Below are 16,817 nucleotides of genomic sequence, written 5' to 3'. Positions count from 1 at the left end.
AGATGTCCTCTAAATATTAAGGCACTGTAGAGAATAAGACATTTGTCATCCCGCCATCTCATTGTGCCAAGCTGCAGGAGTAATGCTTCTGCCCTGTGTTTTTCCAAAGCAGGGCCTTTTCCAAAACAATTTAGGGTGATGACTACTTGAGTGCATTTTAATGTGTGCTAATGAATTTTCTTGATGCTGGAAAAGAACATTTTTCTTGTATAATGTCCCCTCTCCTTTCCCTCAAAGGAGCCCACATTGACATTTTTTTTTTTGGTCACAGAGAAGTCCACACTAGTGAAGCAATTAAGAGCTCTTTCTAACCCGTAAATCACCCATGAAATGGATATTCCAGTGCACTTACAGGGATTTGGGGACTCATGCTGGGGAAGTTTGTGAATGACTCTGCATTTTAGGATTTCCACAGTCTTTCTGAGGTCTATTAAACCGGTCAGTAGGTAGTAAGTGATGAGGCATAAGCCTGGGAGGTGGGGTGATGCAAAGAAAGAATGAAAGAAATGAGCCTGAGTCAGCCAAAGTGAAAACTTAGCTTGCAAGGGTTGGTGCCCCTTCAGACTTCTTAGCAACTTGAAGAAGGTAATCACCATTTTATCACTTTTATTATCTTATTTATTTTTAGACTTTAGCATAGTCAATAGTAGGTTACAGTACCTTGCTAAGAGGGAGGAGAACCAACTTCATACATTAGTGTCATGCTAAAATATTCACTGGGGAAAATTAATACAGCATTTTATTTAGGGCTTTCAATGTGTATATCAAAGGAGAAACTAAACAGGGGAAATTCAGTCTATTAAGTTGGTGAGGACTGATATTTTTTGATAGGAGAGTTTTTCACACCTGTTAGATCATATAAATTCAGTGAATGCTTTTTTTCCTCATGAAAAGTGAGGAAGCAGTAAACATTTAAAACATAGTATTATTTTTTTTCCTGTCATCCTTACGCAGGGGCTATGCTAATCTTCTCCGTATCATTCCAAGTATTAATTATTTTTAAGTGAAGTATTTAACATGCTGATCTTAAGGTTCAGTTCCATAACTTTTTTTTTTAATTTTAGAGACAGGGTCTCATTCTGTCACCCAGGCTGAAGTACAGTGGAATGATCATGGCTCACTGTAACCTCAAACCCCTGGGCTTAAGTAATTCTCCCACCTCAGAATCCTCCTGAGTATCTGGAGCCACAGGTATGCACAGCCATACCAGGCTAATTTTTTTTTTTTTTTTTTTTGACCAGCTATGTTGCCCAGGCTGATCTTGAACTCCTGGCCTTAAGAAATCCTCCCACCTCAGCCTCCTGAAGCACTGGGATTACAAGCCTGAGCCACCATGCTTGGCCAATAGCGTTTTGTTTGGTTTGGTTTGGTTTTGAAAAGGAGTGTCATTCTGTCGCCAGGCTGGAGTGCAGTGGCATGATCTTGGTTCACTGCAACCTCCGCCTCCCAGGTTCAAGCGATTCTTCTGCCTCAGCCTCCCGAGTAGCTGGTACTACAGGCGCATGCCAGGCCAAGAGATTTTGATAATTGTACACATTCATGTAACTATCATCTAAAGTTCCAGAAAGTTGACTCATCCTCTTGACCCTTTCTAGTCAAATTTGCCCTTTCTCACTGAGAGAACCACTTCCTAATCCTATCACCATAGGCTAGTTTGCCTGCTCTTGGACTGCATATAAATGGAGTCATACCATATTTATTATTTTGCATCTGGTATCTTTCACTCACCATGTTTCTAGATTCATCTTTTTTTTTTGGTATGTATCAGTGGCTCGTTCCTTTTATTGCTGAGTAGTCTTCCTTTGGATTTTACAATGCGTTTATCCAATCTCTTATTGCTGGACATTTGAGTTCTCCATTTTCAGCTATTATGAATACAAGTACTATGAGCATTCTTGCACAAAACTTTTTGTGGACATATATTTTCATTTCTTTTGGGTATATACCTAGGAGTAAAATAGCTAGCCCCATGGTAGCAATGTTTAATTGTTTGAGGAACTGCCAGACTGTTTTCCAAAGTGGCTGTACCACTCCACGTTCCTAGCAGCAAGGTACAGCAGTTCTCATTTCTCCATGTCCTTGGCAGCACTTGTTGTTCATATTTTTGATTACAGCCATCCTAAGGGCTGTAAAGTTCTATCTCACTGTAGTTTTGATTTGCATTTTCCTAATGATTCATGATGTTGAGCATCTTTTCAAGAGTTTATTGGCTACTTGTACATCTTCTTTGGAGAAATGTCTATTCAAATCATTTGCTCATTTTTAATTGGGTAATTTGTCTTTTTGTTGTTGAGTCCTAATTGATTTTTAACTTGGGTGAAATTGAATTGAGAAAGTCTGTGGTAACAGGTAAGCCTCTTGCAGTTGACAGTAACAGAAAATCTCACTTATGTTATTAGCTTAAGCATTAATGGAATTTGTTGTACCATAGAACTGAAAGTTCTTGAAGGTAGGTCTGGCTTTAAGAATGGCCTGGTCCATAGCAAAAAAAAAAATTAACATATCTTATTGTGGAGATTTCCCTAATGCCAACAAGTTAAAAAAAAAAAAAAAAAAAGGCTGGGTGTGGTGGTTCACGCCTGTAATGCCAGCACTTTGGGAGGCTGAGGTGGGCGGATCACTTGAGGTCAGGAGTTTGAGACCAGCCTGGCCAACACAGTGAAACCCCGTCTCTACTAAAAATACAAAAATTAGCTGGGTGTGATGGCGGGCACCTGTAATCCCAGCTACTCAGGAAGCTGAGGCACGAGAATCACTTGAACCCCAGAGGCGGAGTCACACTGATTTAGGGGAGTCACAGACCCCATCCCGAAGCAAGGGTTAGAGCCCACTTGAAACACATGGATTCCAAGTGGGGGTAGAGGGAGTTCTCCAGAGAGAAAAGAATACACTCACCAAAAGAGGAAAATGGATGTCAAGATGTTAAAAACTAGCAATGTCCACTATAGTGCTTCCCAACCATGGCCTCACTAAAAATCAACATGATTTTATCTAAGCAACTAAGCAAAGAGAGAGACCACAGGGTAAAATACTATGATTGACACAGGAATATGGATAAAGGTAAGAGAACAGTTAGCCAGCGGTAAAATTATTAAAAAGTCACTAAATTTAGCATCTGAAGACCTGGCTCGAATCCTGGGTTTGCTACTTGCTAGCACTATAACCTTGGGAGAAAAAAATCACATAACTTTCCAAACCACATTTTTCCTTTCTTTCTTTTTTCTTTCCTTTTTTTAAGACAGGGTCTCACTCCGTCAGCCTGGCCAGAGTGCACTGGCATGATCATAGCTCACTGTAGCCTCGACCTCCTAAGCTCAAGAAATCCTTTCAGCTCAGCCTCTTGAGTAACCAGGACTACAGGTACACACCACATACCTGGCTAATTTTTGTATTTTTTCTAGGGATGGGGTTTTGTCATGTTGCCCAAGCTAGTCTTGTACTCCTGGACTCAAGCGATCCTCCCACTCTGACCTCCCAAAATGCTGGGATTACAGGTGTGAGCTACCATACCCAGCCAAACCATACTTTTCTAAGACATAAAGTAGGGATTACCTCAAAGTATCATTCCAGCATCATAGGTTGGTTCTAGAAATATAAACCTGTGAAAGTGCCTGGCACACAGAGGATATTCACTCTGAAATCTGGGTCATAAGTTTGTCTATCTGCCTTCCATGTGATCCCACCCCAAGTCTACTTCCTACCCAGCCAGTGTTTGCTTTCCAGATGGGACTGTAGAGATTTCCACAGAAAATCTTTGGAACCATTACCTTATTGAGCCCCAAACTGTAATTTCAGCTATGTGATTAGAGCATTGGTCCATTAACTCTGAGAACGGTTTCTGGCTGGAATGTCAGTGCAGCACGGTGAGCCGGACACAGTCAGTGGCCTTTGAACACAGCCTGGGGTATAAGACAGAGATGATCATCACAGTTGGAGGTCTAGAAAATGTCCCTGGAGACCTCAGAATCCCATGGTTTGCCTTCCAGGAGTGGAAATGAGTGCCAACTTCCCCTCTCAAAGCATGCTGACCCTCTGGATTCTAGCTTGTTAACTAATCCCCCTTCCTCCTTCCAAACAGGAAAGAAGGAAGGAAGGGTTTGGAACTGTCCCATTGGTAGCCCCAGAATTTCTACATAACAAAAGCTTAGATAGAGGCAGCCATCTGGTTGCTATGAGTTTCTAGAGGGTTGCTTCTGAAATTGTTTGCATTTTAAATGAGCAGGTTTGGCCAGGCGCAGTGGCTCATGCCTGTAATCCCAGCACTTTGGGAGGCCAGATCACCTGAGGCTACGAGTTTGAGACCAGCCTTGCCCATATGGCGAAAACTCCATCTCTACTAAAAAGATAAAAATTAGCTAGGCATGGCAGAATGTGCCTGTAGTCCTAGCTACTCCAGAGCCTGAGGTAGGAGAATTGCTTGAACCTGGGGGATGGACGTTGCAGTGAGCTGAGATTGCACCACTGCACTCTAACCTGGGCAACAGAGCAAGACTCTGCCTCAAAAAAAATAAATTTTTTTAAAATAAGGAGGTTTCACTCAGATTGTATACTATTTCAGATGGCCTAGGTAGGGCTGGTTATCTGGAAATTTTGTTTGTTAATTTGTTTGTTTTGAGACAGAGTCTTACTCTGTCACCCAGGCTGGATTGCAGTGGCACCATCTCATCTCACTGCAACCTCCGCCTCCTGGGTTCAAGCTATTCTCCTGGTTCAGTCTCTTGAGTAACTAGGACTACAACCATGCACCCCCAAACCCAGCTAATTTTTTTGTTTTTTTTTAGCAGGGACGGGGTTTCCCCATGTTGGCCAGGCTGGTCTTGAACTCCAGACCTCAAGTGATCCACCTACCTCAGCCTCCCAAAGTGCTGGGATTATAGGTGTGGGCCACTGCGCCTGTTAATTATCTGGAAACTTTGATCATCCTTGACATTACTGCTGACTGCCCTCCTCCAACTCCCTTGGTCTATCTCACACTGACACAGCAGCAGAAGCAGAGCAAAATCTCCTTACATGTATTTTGCTCTGCCTCCTGTTAATCTGGATCCTCTAGGAAGCAGACAGGCCCCAGGATGGGTTTATAAGTGAAAGCACTAGGGTGTAATACCTGTGAAAGGCAAAAGGAAGAGGGAGCTGGAGAGGGCAGGGAAGGCCGTAAAACCATGTTGCAGGTCTGAGACTTGTAAAAGGAGAAGGGTGGCCGGGCGCGGTGGCTCACGCCTGTAATCCCAGCACTTTGGGAGGCCGAGGCGGGTGGATCACGAGGTCAGGAGATCGAGACCATCCTGGTCAACATAGTGAAACCCCGTCTCTACTAAAAATACAAAAAATCAGCTGGGCATGGTGGCGCGTGCCTGTAATCCCAGCTGCTCAGGAGGCTGAGGCAGGAGAATTGCCTGAACCCAGGAGGCGGAGGTTGCGGCGAGCCGAGATCGCGCCATTGCACTCCAGCCTGGGTAACAAGAGCGAAACTCTGTCTCCAAAAAAAAAAAAAAAAGGAGAAGGGTGAGGAAGGATGATTGGGTGGGTGAATAGAGTCTCAGAGTGTGGTGCAGCTCTGGAAATGTCCTGGCCAGCCTAATAGAGAGCTCTGGCATAAGGACTGGCCTCAAAAAAGTCCCACGTTGTATGGCAATGGTCATGCCCTAGTACCCCTGCGATGCACAGTCATTGGTAGAGGGCTGCCTGGGAGAAAGTGCTACACCCTTGATGCTGGGGTGGATCCAGACTGGAAGCTATCAGCATTCTGCAGTCCTCGCAGCAGGTTCTTTCTGGAAGGGAGGTCTGTGTGGCACACCGCCCAAACTGGCACAACCCTAACAGCTGTCCAGCCATTCTGCTCTTACCTATAATCAAGCTCACAGAAGGGAGCAGAGTGCTGTTGTGTTCCACAGAATGGCCTGAGCTCTTTTTAATGATTCCTTTGGGTGAACCCTCAGTAAGTCAATCTATGCCTTAGGTTTCTTCTCTGAAATATTTCCTTTGCCTGGAACGCTTTTCCCTCAGCTACCCTAATAATTCAATGCCTCATCTCCTTGAGATCTCTGCTCATGTGCTGCCTCATCAGTGAGTCTTTCCCTAATTAAAATAGCAATCCACTCACAATTCTTATTTTCCTTCCCAGTGTTACTTTTCTCCATAGCACTTACCCTATCTAATTTTAAAAGTTTATTTCTACTTTTACCATCTGTTTCCTTTGATTAGAATATAATGGATGTCAAGTCAGGAGATTTTGTCTGTTCTTCTATCCCTAGCACCCAGAATAGTGCCTAGCATACAGCAACTGCCATTAACAATGTGGCAAAGGGAAGAAGGAAGGAAGGAAGGACAGAAGGAAGGGAGGGAGGGAGGGAGGGAAGGACTGGTATATCCACTCAAATCACGTAAAATTTTACAGATACCACGAATCCTTTCTCTTTCTGATGCAAACTTCATATCTGAAAAGACTGTCTAACCCCTTGAAGAGAGAAATGAAGTCACTGAAACCTACAAAAATGTATCATTGAAAATTGAAATTTTAAGTTAAAGACAGAAAATTATTTACTAATTGAATTTTTTTGTCAGATACCATGTTACATGTTTTCACATATATTATCTGATTTAATCCTCCCAATAGCACTGAGATAAAAGTTATTATCCCTATTCTGTGGGCAAAGAGGCTGAGGCCCAAATAGCATGGCCAATGCCACACACAACTGGAAGTGTGGAATTTAAATCCACATTTATCTGATAGCAACCAATACGAAACAGACTTTAGAGCCAAATAAGAGGAAAGCAGCCAATTTATCTCACCATTTGATAGTAAAATTAAGAATAAAGTAAAATAATCCTATTACAAATGACAAAGGAAGGAATTACTTTTACTATGCAGGGGTTCAAGGACCAATATCAGTTACCCAATCCAAGGAGGATACCATCTTCTTACAATAGGTGGTATTTATTTTTCCTTTTTTCCCTCTCCTGAGACAGGGTCTCATTCTGTTACCCAGGCTAGAGGGCAGTGGCATGATCATGGCTCATTGCAGCCTCAAACTCCAGGGCTCAGGTAATCCTCCCATTTCGGCCTCCCAAGTAGCTGGGACTACAGACATGTGCCATTGTGCCTGACTACATTTTTTGTATTTTTTTTAGAGAGGAGGTTTTACCATGTTGCCCAGGCTGGTCTTGAACTACTCCTTTTTAAATTTTTTTTTTTTGAGACGGAGTTTCACTTTTGTTGCCCAAGCTGGAGTGCAATGGTGCGATCTCAGCTCACCACAACCTCTGCCTTCCAAGTTCAAGTGATTCTCCTGCCTCAGCCTCCCCAGTAGCTGGGATTACAGGCATGCACCACCACAACAGACTAATTTTTGTATTTTTAGTAGAGATGGGGTTTCACCATGTTGGTCAGGCTGGTCTTGAACTCCTGACCTCATGATCCACCTGCCTCAGCCTCCCAAAGTGCTGGGATTACAGGCATGAGCCACCATGCCTGGCCTATTTTTCCTTTTATAAGTCTGTTATGCAAAAATATTATTGACCTAGCAATCCCATTACCGGGTATATACCAAAAGGAATATAATTGTTCTATCATAAAGATACATTTGGCTGGGCATGGTGGCTCATGCTTGTAAACCCAGCACTTTGGGAGACCCAGGTGGGTGGATCACCTGAGGTCAGGAGTTCAAGACCAGCCTGACCAACATGGAGAAATCCCATCTCTGCTAAAAATACAAAATCACATGGATGTGGTGGCACATGCCTGTAATCCCAGCTACTCAGGAAGCTGAGGTAGGAGAATCGCTTGAACCCGGGAGGCGGAGGTTGCGGTAAGCCAAGGTTGCACCATTGCACTCCAGTGCCTGGACAACAAGAGCGTAACTCTGTCTCAAAAAAAAAAAGAAAAAAAAAGATAGATTCATGTGTATGTTCACTGCAGCACTACGCCCAATAGCAAATACATGGAATCAACCTAAATTCCCATCATTGGTATTTGAAAATAAAATGTGGTACATATACACCAGGGAGTAACATGCAGCCATAAAAAAGAATGAGATCATGTCCTTTGCAGGAACATGGATGGAGCTGGAGGCCATTGTCCTTAACAAACTAACCCAGGAACAGAAAACCGAATACCATGTTCTCACTTGTAAGTGGGAGCTAAGTGATGAGAACGCATGGACACATAGACGGGAACAACAGACACTGGGGCCTACTGGAGAGTGGAGAAAAAGGATTGGAAGAATAACGAATGGGTACGAGGCTTAACAGGGGGTAACAAAATAATCTGTACAACAAACTCCCATGACACAAGTTTACCTGCATAGGAAATATGTACATATACTTCTGAACTTAAAAGTTAAAAAGTTGTTTGTTTGTTTGTTTGTTTTAAGTCTGTTATGGACTGAATGTGTTCTCCCACACCAAAATCTGTATTTTGAAGCCCCAATTCTTAATGTGATGGTATTAGGAGATGGAGCTTTGGGGAAGTAATTAGGTTTAGGGAGGTCATGAGGGTGGAACCCATCATGGGATTAGTGCCCTCATTAAAAGAGAAAGAGATAGCAGCACTCTGTCTCCAACATGTGAGGACACAGCAAGAATGTGGCCATCTGCAAGCAGCTGGCATCTTGATCTTGGATTTCTCATCCTCCAGAACTGAGAGAAATACATTTCTGTTGTTTAAGCCACCTAGTATACGATATTTTGTTATGGCAGCCCAAATAAACTGAGACAAAGTCTCAGCAATTCATAGACACATAGTATCAGAAACCATCCATTAGAAGAGAAAGTTTCTCATTCTTGCAGTAAAAAGCCAGTTAATAAATGAGAGGATGGAATTTGAAAATCATCAGTTGATGCTAAACTAGTGGATGAGTGTTTGATGAGGAACAGAATATTTACATAGTCCCTAAACCTCCTGACAATTTATTTTTGAGACAAAGTCTCAACCTGTTGCCCAGGCTGGAGTACAGTAGTACAATCTCTGCTCGCTGCAATTTCCGTCTCCCAGGTTCAAGCGATTCTCCTGCCTCAGCCTCCCAAGTAGCTGGGATTACAGGTGCATATCACAAAGCCCAGCTAATTTTTGTAATTTTAGTAGAGAAGGGGTTTCCATGTTGGCCAGGCTAGTCTTGAACTCTGACCTCAAGTGATCCACCCACCTCCGGCTCCCAAAGTGCTGGGATTATAGGCATGAGCCACAGCACCTGGACTCAGTAACGTTTTTAATTACAAAAGAAAAAACAGTGATTGCTACAATGGTTCACACATGTGGTCCCAGGACTTTGGAGGTCAGAGGTGGGTGGCATGCTTAAGCCCAGGAGTTTAAGACCACCCTGGACAACATGGCAACACCCCATCTCTACAAAAAAATACAAAAATTAGCTGGGCATGGGGGCATGCACCTGTAGTCCCAGCTACTCAGGAGGCTGAGGTGGGAGGATCACTTGAGCTAGGGAGGGTGAGACTGCAGTGAGCCAAGATCGAGTCACTGCATTCCAGCCTGGGCAACAGAGTAAGAAACCCTGTCTCAAAAAAAAGTAAAAGCAGTAATTTTACAGTGGGGAAATATGGTGGACACCACCTTAACCAGAGATCAAAGTACATGATGTTCTAAGATAAACCACCGTCATGTAGTTTTTCACATTAAGCGCTGAGAAGGACAAAACACTACTTCTATGGTATTTCTGCCCAAAATATACAACCTGAAAGTAATCATTAGTCAAGTCAGGACACTTGTGGAAGTTATTTTGTAGAATTTTGTACATTCTACAAAATAACTCCCCTGTACTTTTAAAAAAATTTCAAGTAAAAGAAAGTCAATGAAAAGCTAAGAAACACTTCCAGATTAAAGAAGATTAAAGAGATGAGACAACTAAATGCATTGCATGGTCTAAGACTGGATTTGACCTGGGAAAATCAAACAACTATAAAAAGACATTATTAGGGCACTTAATGGAATTTGTCCATGGACCCCAGACTAGATAACAGTATTGTATCAAAGTTCAATTTCTTGTTGTAATCATTTTGCTATGGTTATATAAGATAATGTTCTTTTTTTCAGCAAATATTCTGAAGTGTTTAGGGGTCCCCTAACATCGCATGTCTCCAATTTACTCTAAAAATTTTCAGAAAACAATCATACACACATGCCAGACAGAGAGAAGAAGAATGATGAAGCAAATGGGCTACAACAATTGGTGATTCTGGGTAAAGGGCACACAGAATTTGAGACTGTAGCAAAATTAAAAATTAAAGAAATGTGCTTTGTGTCTCAAACAAAGACCCTCTCTTGATGTTAATCTGGGGACTGGAGAAACATTTCAGGTAATTACCACGGATTTTTCTTTCTCTTTTTTTTTTCTTTTGAGATGGAGTCTTGCTTTATTACCCAGGCTTCAGTGCAGTGGCGCAATCTCAGCTCACTGCAACCTCCACCTCCTGCGTTCAAGCCTCAGCCTCCTGAGTAGCTGGGACTACAGGTGTGCACCACCATGCCCAGCTAATTTTTGTATTTTTAGTAGAGACGGGGTTTTGCCGTGTTGGCCAGGCTGGTCTCGAACTGCTGACCTCAGGTGATCCACCCTCCTTGGCCTCCCAAAGTGCTGGGATTACAGGTGTGAGCCACCACGCCCAGCCTAGATTTTTCTTTAAAGCATTTGAATTATTCTGCAAATCAAAATAAGAAACTCAGGAGAGTTCCAGAATGCACAGCACTAATTTCTATTGGAAATGTAATTTATTCTTTTGTTCTAAGTGCTCATCAGATACTGCCTGAGTACTGGTCATTCTGTCTAAAGTGGCTGTTTACAATGAGTCCTTTCGTAAAATGGAACACTTTCTAATGCCAATTTTGTAAATGGAAACACAATATATGCAAAAAAAAAAAAAAAGGCTAAAGGGAATACAATGAATCCACTCAAAATAATTTCAAATGACCTGGCTTTATTTTCTTAACCTTTTGTTTCTTAACCTTGACGTTAGTTTTATAATCCTTCCACACATGACGCCTGATGGCAGGATTGTTTAGGGAGAAATCAGTGGCTATCTCTATTTCTTATTAAGTATTTATAGATTAGAAGCTATATATGGCCATCTTCTCAGTTTCTTCACGCATCCACTTTTTAAATTACCTTTGCTACTATTTCTTTACATTAGACTGCCCACCAGTGTTATGGGGCATCTACTAGGTGCTATGAAAATGTGAAGGACTGAAACATAGGTCTCTGTGGCAGAGACCACTATTTAACATCCAACCTTTCTTGGAAACGAAATACCTTTATTGTTGGGTATGTCAGTGTACTTGGCTGTAAAATATTTCCCAGCCTTCCTTGCAAATGTGGTGACCAATGAGCTATTAGTGAGACTTCTAGAAAAAGTCTTTAAAATTTGGCTGGGAGGTCTACCGTTTACCCTTAATCCTTTCCGCCTTCTTGCCTGGAACAGAAATATGAAGGCCGGACTTCAGGCAGCCATCTTGTTAACACAAGGAAAAGGCCCCCACCCTGGGAATGGCAGAGGAAATAGCAAAAAGAGGCTATGTTCATGATTTTGTTTTTTAGAGACAGGCTGTTGCTCTGTCACCTAGGCTGGAGTATAGTGGTTGTGAACATAGCTCGCTGCAGCTTCTAACTCCTAGGCTCAAGGGATCCTCCCAGTTCAGCCTCCTGGGAGCTAGGATGACAGGTGTGTGCCCAATACTCAGATAATTTTTTTATTGTGTAGAAATGGGTTCTCGCTATATTGCCTAGGATAGTTTCTACCTCCCAACCTCAAGCAATCTTCCCACCTTGGCCTCTCGAGGTATTGGGATTACAGGTATGAGCCACCACACCTGGCCTCAACTCCTGTATCTCCAGAACTAGCAACCAAATACAACTCTTAAATTACATAGTACTTGATTTCACGAACAAATTAAGGAGAGACTAATTCACACAAAACAATTAGGAAACATTTCCCATTTGGGTGCAGTGGCTCATACCTATAATTCCAGTGCTTTGGGAGGCCAAGGCAGGAGGACTGCTTGAGGCCAGGAGTTTGAGATCAGCCTAGGAAACATTGCGAGACTCTCATAAGTACCAATCAATCAATCGATAAAGGAAACACTTCCATATAGTATATAGTTAAGAGAAAGTATAGGTAGACAGAATAAGAGCTTTAGAATCCATCACTCCTGCAGTTCACTCCTCAGCTTAGCAATTTAGAATGTGTGATCTTGGGCAAATTATATAACCTTTCTGAACTACTGTCTCCCTTTTCATTAAATGAAGGTGATAATAATTACCTTGTGTTATTGTAATAAGGAGTAGAGATAATGGGGCTGACACTCAATATGTGCTTAATAAATGATAGTAGTAACTTATAACTTATACAAACTCACAGAAGGAAGAAACTGATACGGATCGAAAGCCTTAGAGAATAAGTAGAATTTTGTTGGTAGTGAAGGGTGAAAATATTCAGGATGGATAATGGGAAAAGGTATTCCATATGGATAAAAGGAAAGTCAAGCACAACATGGGTAGAGATATAGGGATTGGTTGAATATAACGCATTTGATAATTACAAGGAAATTAACATAACTGATATTGAAGGGTTGAGGAAAATGGGGTGGCATATAAATAAGGCGAGATCAGGATGGCACAGATGGGGTGGGATCAGGCTGAAAGCCAAAGAGAAGATGCATGACTTGATATGGAAGAGTACAAGGAGAATTCATAAATTTTGTACAAAAGGAAGGATTAGGACAGACATAATAAAAGCTCATTACCCTAAGGTCTTCAGTTATCCTAAGTGATTTTCTTTTAGAACAAGTGACAAGGAAATGACTCTGAGTGCCAAATGGAAGGTGAGTGTCTAATCCAAAAAGGTAGCCATTAATTTAATGGAAAGATTGTCTAATGGCAAACATTAATCTAGTTGTTAGGAAGGTGCTATGGGGTAGCTTGAGTTCACACAAGCTTTCCTCCTGTGGTTTCTCTACAAAATGAAGAATTATGGCAAAGGTGTTTTTCACTAAAAAAAAAAAAAAAAAAAATGTGATCAAGCCAATCAGACAAAATATGTTTCTCCATACAAACCATGAAACACCAGCTGAAATTCACTTGTTTTGTTTCTCATGGTATCTCTTTTTTTCTATCTCATTTAAATAATTATCTTAGTGGCCAGACACAGTGGCTCATGCCTGTAATCCCAGCACTTTGGGAGGCTGAGGTGAGCAGATCATCTGAGGTCAGGATTTCAAGACCAACCTGGCTAACATGGTGAAACCTCCTTTCTACTAGAAATACAAAAAATTAGCCAGGCATGGTGGCACAGACCTGTAATCCCAGCTACTCGGGAGGCTGAGACAGGAGAATCGCTTGAACCCGGGAGGCGGAGGTTGCAGTGAGCCAAGATTGTGTCATTGTACTTCAGCCTGGGTAACAACAGTGAAACTGTCTAAAAAAAAAATTATCTTTGTAATGCCTATTGTTTCCCAAAAATACTTTAGGCTTTTCTCAAGGTAAAGATTAAGAGGTCATTAACTGATCCCTTCATGTGGTTTCACAGAATCATCACATTGTGCAATAAAGTTCATTGTTGCCCTTCCTACATGCCAGGACAGAAACTGGTAAGCTAAACCAGCTTCTGGTGACCTGTACTTTCTACACAGAGCCCATCCACAAGTTCTCGTCAGAGAATTCTTCTCTTCCTTCTCATAATCTGATATAGAATACGTAGCAGGAACTGTAAGCAAATGAGTTAAAGCTTAGCTGAGGAATCACATCCCTGAGATGTCACAGAAAAGGTATGAACTTGGAGTTGAGAAGACCTGACCTTGAGTGCTGACTCTAGAAGTAAAGTGGGAAACACTGAGCAAATCAGATTTTCTGAACTTCATTCTACTCTCCTGTAAAATAAGGATAATCACTTCCTACTTCAGTAAGTCCTTCCTTGGGACATCTGCATAAAATAATATATGAGAGTGTTCTCTAATGTTTGAAGAATTGTAGAAGTGTGATATTTTCCATAGACACTTGGAGTGCCTACCCACCCTGTTCCCTTCTTTGGGGAGTGTCCCTATCACATGTTCCAAAAGGATGGACCCAGGAAGCACATCTGAAATAACTGTAGCAATCATAACTAAAAGAAAAGAGCTTCAGTTTGAGATGATAAAAAGTTATTAGGATGGATAGTGTGATGGTTGCACAACAATGTGTATGTATTTAATGCCACTGAATGGTACACTTGAAAGTACTGTACCTTGACTAAGATGGGAAGATTGCTTGAGTCCAGGAGTTTGAGACCAGCCTAGGTGACATAGTGAAACTCCATCCCTATAAAAAAATTTACCACTACCCAAGAATAGTGGTACATGCCTGTAGTCCTAGCTGCTTGAGAGGCTAAGGTGGGAGGAGTTCAAGGCTGCAGTGAACTATGATAGAGTCACTACACTCTAGCCTGGGCAACAGAGTGAGAACCTGTCTCAAAAAAAAAAGAGAGAGAGACAGAGAAGAATATGGTCAAAATTGTAAATTTGCCACAAATTTTTAAAAAATGAAAACAAATCCCCCAAAATACCCAAGAGCTAATAGATATCAAGGACTTCTTACGTGTCCTTCTTATAATCCTTGACATGGATGATTTCACCTTCTTAATAACCTCAATATTATCCTCATTTTACAAATAAGCAAACAGAAACACAGAGAAGCTAGGTAACCAACTCTGGCTACATCCCTAGTAAGTGGTAGTGTTCAAGTTGAATCTACAAACACCCCACGGCCTTGCCCCCACTGCTATCCCTTGCCCCCACTAGAAAGAGGAGGGCAGAGGTTCCAAAGGCAGGGGAGTTTGCCTAATCAGACTCTTGCTCAAGAAGCTGATATAAAATATAAAGAAATTCTGGTCAGGTAGTGGTTGGCTCTGGACTCTTGTTTTAGATCTGGGGTCTCTGGTTCCAAGGCAAGTCAAAGCCCTGTGCAAGTGTAGTCCCAGCTACTCAGGAGGCTGAGGCGGGAGGATCATTCGAGCCCAGGAATTTGAGGCTACAGTGAGCTCTGATCACACAACTGCACTCCAGCCTGGGCAAGACAGAAAGATACCATCTCTTACACACACAGAAAAAGCCTCCGTACAGGCCAAAGTTATAAGACAGCAGGGAAGAAGGTATAGGCAGCAGTCTAAAGGAAATAGGAGAAGGGTGAGGGGGACTGTCTGACAACTTTCCAATTTCCGTGTGTGTCTTGCACATTGTATCTTCAAGACTGCCCTACGTGCTTATTAACATAACTTCTTTCACTTAGGCTACTCCAATGAGCTTTGCAATTTGCAACCAAATGAGCTTTAATTATTCTAACAAAGTATTTCAAGAGTAAAGAGGAGGTGTGTGTGCAAAAATATCTAGATCAATGCTTTTTGTAATAACGACACTTTGGAAAGAAATGAGTTGCCTAATAACTAGGGAATAATAAATTGTACTATGTCCATTCAATGGACTATTATGTAATTATGTCGGTACACAAACATAAAAACTGTGCATAACCGGAGTAATTACGACAGTCTTTAAAAAAATAAATACATGCTTATAAGGATTGAGAAAAGCTGGGTGTGGTGGCTTATGCCTATAATCCCAACACTTTGAGAGGCTGAGGCAGGAGGATCACTTGAGATCAGGAGTTCAGGACAGACTGGTTAACATAGTGAGACCCATCTCTACAAAAAATTTAAAAATTAGCAGGGCATGGTAGCACACGCCTGTAGTCCCAGCTATTCAGGAGGCTGAGGTAGGAGGATAGCTTAAGCCTAGGAGTTTGAGGCTGCAGAAATCTGTAATTATGCCACTGCACTCCAGCCTGGGTGACGGAGCAAGATCTCATTTCCAAAAAAAGATTGAGAAAAACGCTATGTAAATATATCAAAAGCTGTGATGGAAGGAAAAAGGGGTGTGTGTCACTACAAGTATGCACTACCGTGCCCAGCTTGTATTAAGTTCTTGAGAAAAAATTAAGGGCTCTTAAAAATCCTCTTTATTAAAATATATAATAGAGTTTTTAAGTTTCAGAACTGGAAATAATTTTAGAAGTTAATAAATATAGTTTTTCATTTCTTCAGACTGTACATTTCCAGTGACAATGACCTCTCTGCTCTCCAATATAAAGTAACTGTCCCAGGTAAGAAGATGGCTTGAGCCCAGGAGCTGGAGACCAGTCTGCACAACACAGAAAGACCCCATGTCTTCAAAGAATTTAAAAAATTTAGCCAGGAGTGGTGGCACACGCCTATAGTCTCAGCTACTCAGGAGGCTGAGGCAAGAGGATCACATGAGCCCAGGTAGTCAAGGCTGCAGTGAGCTGTGATGACAGCATTGTACTCCAGCCTGGGCAACACAGCGAGACCTTGTTTCTGAAGGAGAAACTAATAAACAAAACAAATAAATCAATAAAGTAGCTGTAAAGTGGCTGCCCACTCTCTGCTTGAACAACTTTGGGGACAGAAGCGTCCAAGTTGCTTTCTTTGATTGGCTTATTACAACGTTCTGCCTGATATTATATCTGTAGTTTCTTCCCCTTAGCTCTAGTTTTCTCTGTTGTCAAGTCTATCTCTTCTTACATGGGAATGTTTGGGGCCTGCGGGTTCACAGCCTGTACAACAGGGCACTGTGTCCAGATGGGCCCCAAGCTTGGTTTATGCTCTTTTGTTGCCATCCTGAAATTCTTTTTTGTTTGTTTTTGAGATAGAGTTTCGCTCTTGTTGCCCAGGCTGGAGTGCAGTGGCACAACTTCAACTCACCGCAACCTCCGCCTCCCAGGTTCAAGTGATTATCCTGCCTCAGCCTCCCAAGTAGGTGAGATTACAGGGAT

General features: G+C 42.0%; 1 non-coding gene across 1 annotated transcript; it reads right to left on the bottom strand.

The window, feature by feature from the left end:
- Window positions 1-913: 913 nt before the first annotated feature.
- On the bottom strand, window positions 914-1,016 carry LOC116564187. The gene has a single exon (XR_004274776.1). It is a non-coding gene; the product is annotated as a U6 spliceosomal RNA (small nuclear RNA).
- Between the last annotated feature and the right edge of the window lie 15,801 nt (window positions 1,017-16,817).

This window comes from Sapajus apella, unplaced genomic scaffold, assembly GCF_009761245.1.
Source record: "Sapajus apella isolate SASKATOON/1434 unplaced genomic scaffold, GSC_monkey_1.0 scaffold36, whole genome shotgun sequence".
NCBI classification, from domain to species: Eukaryota; Metazoa; Chordata; class Mammalia; order Primates; family Cebidae; genus Sapajus; species Sapajus apella.
Note: the sequence above shows the minus strand (reverse complement) of the source record. Positions and strands in the feature narration are given on the sequence as shown.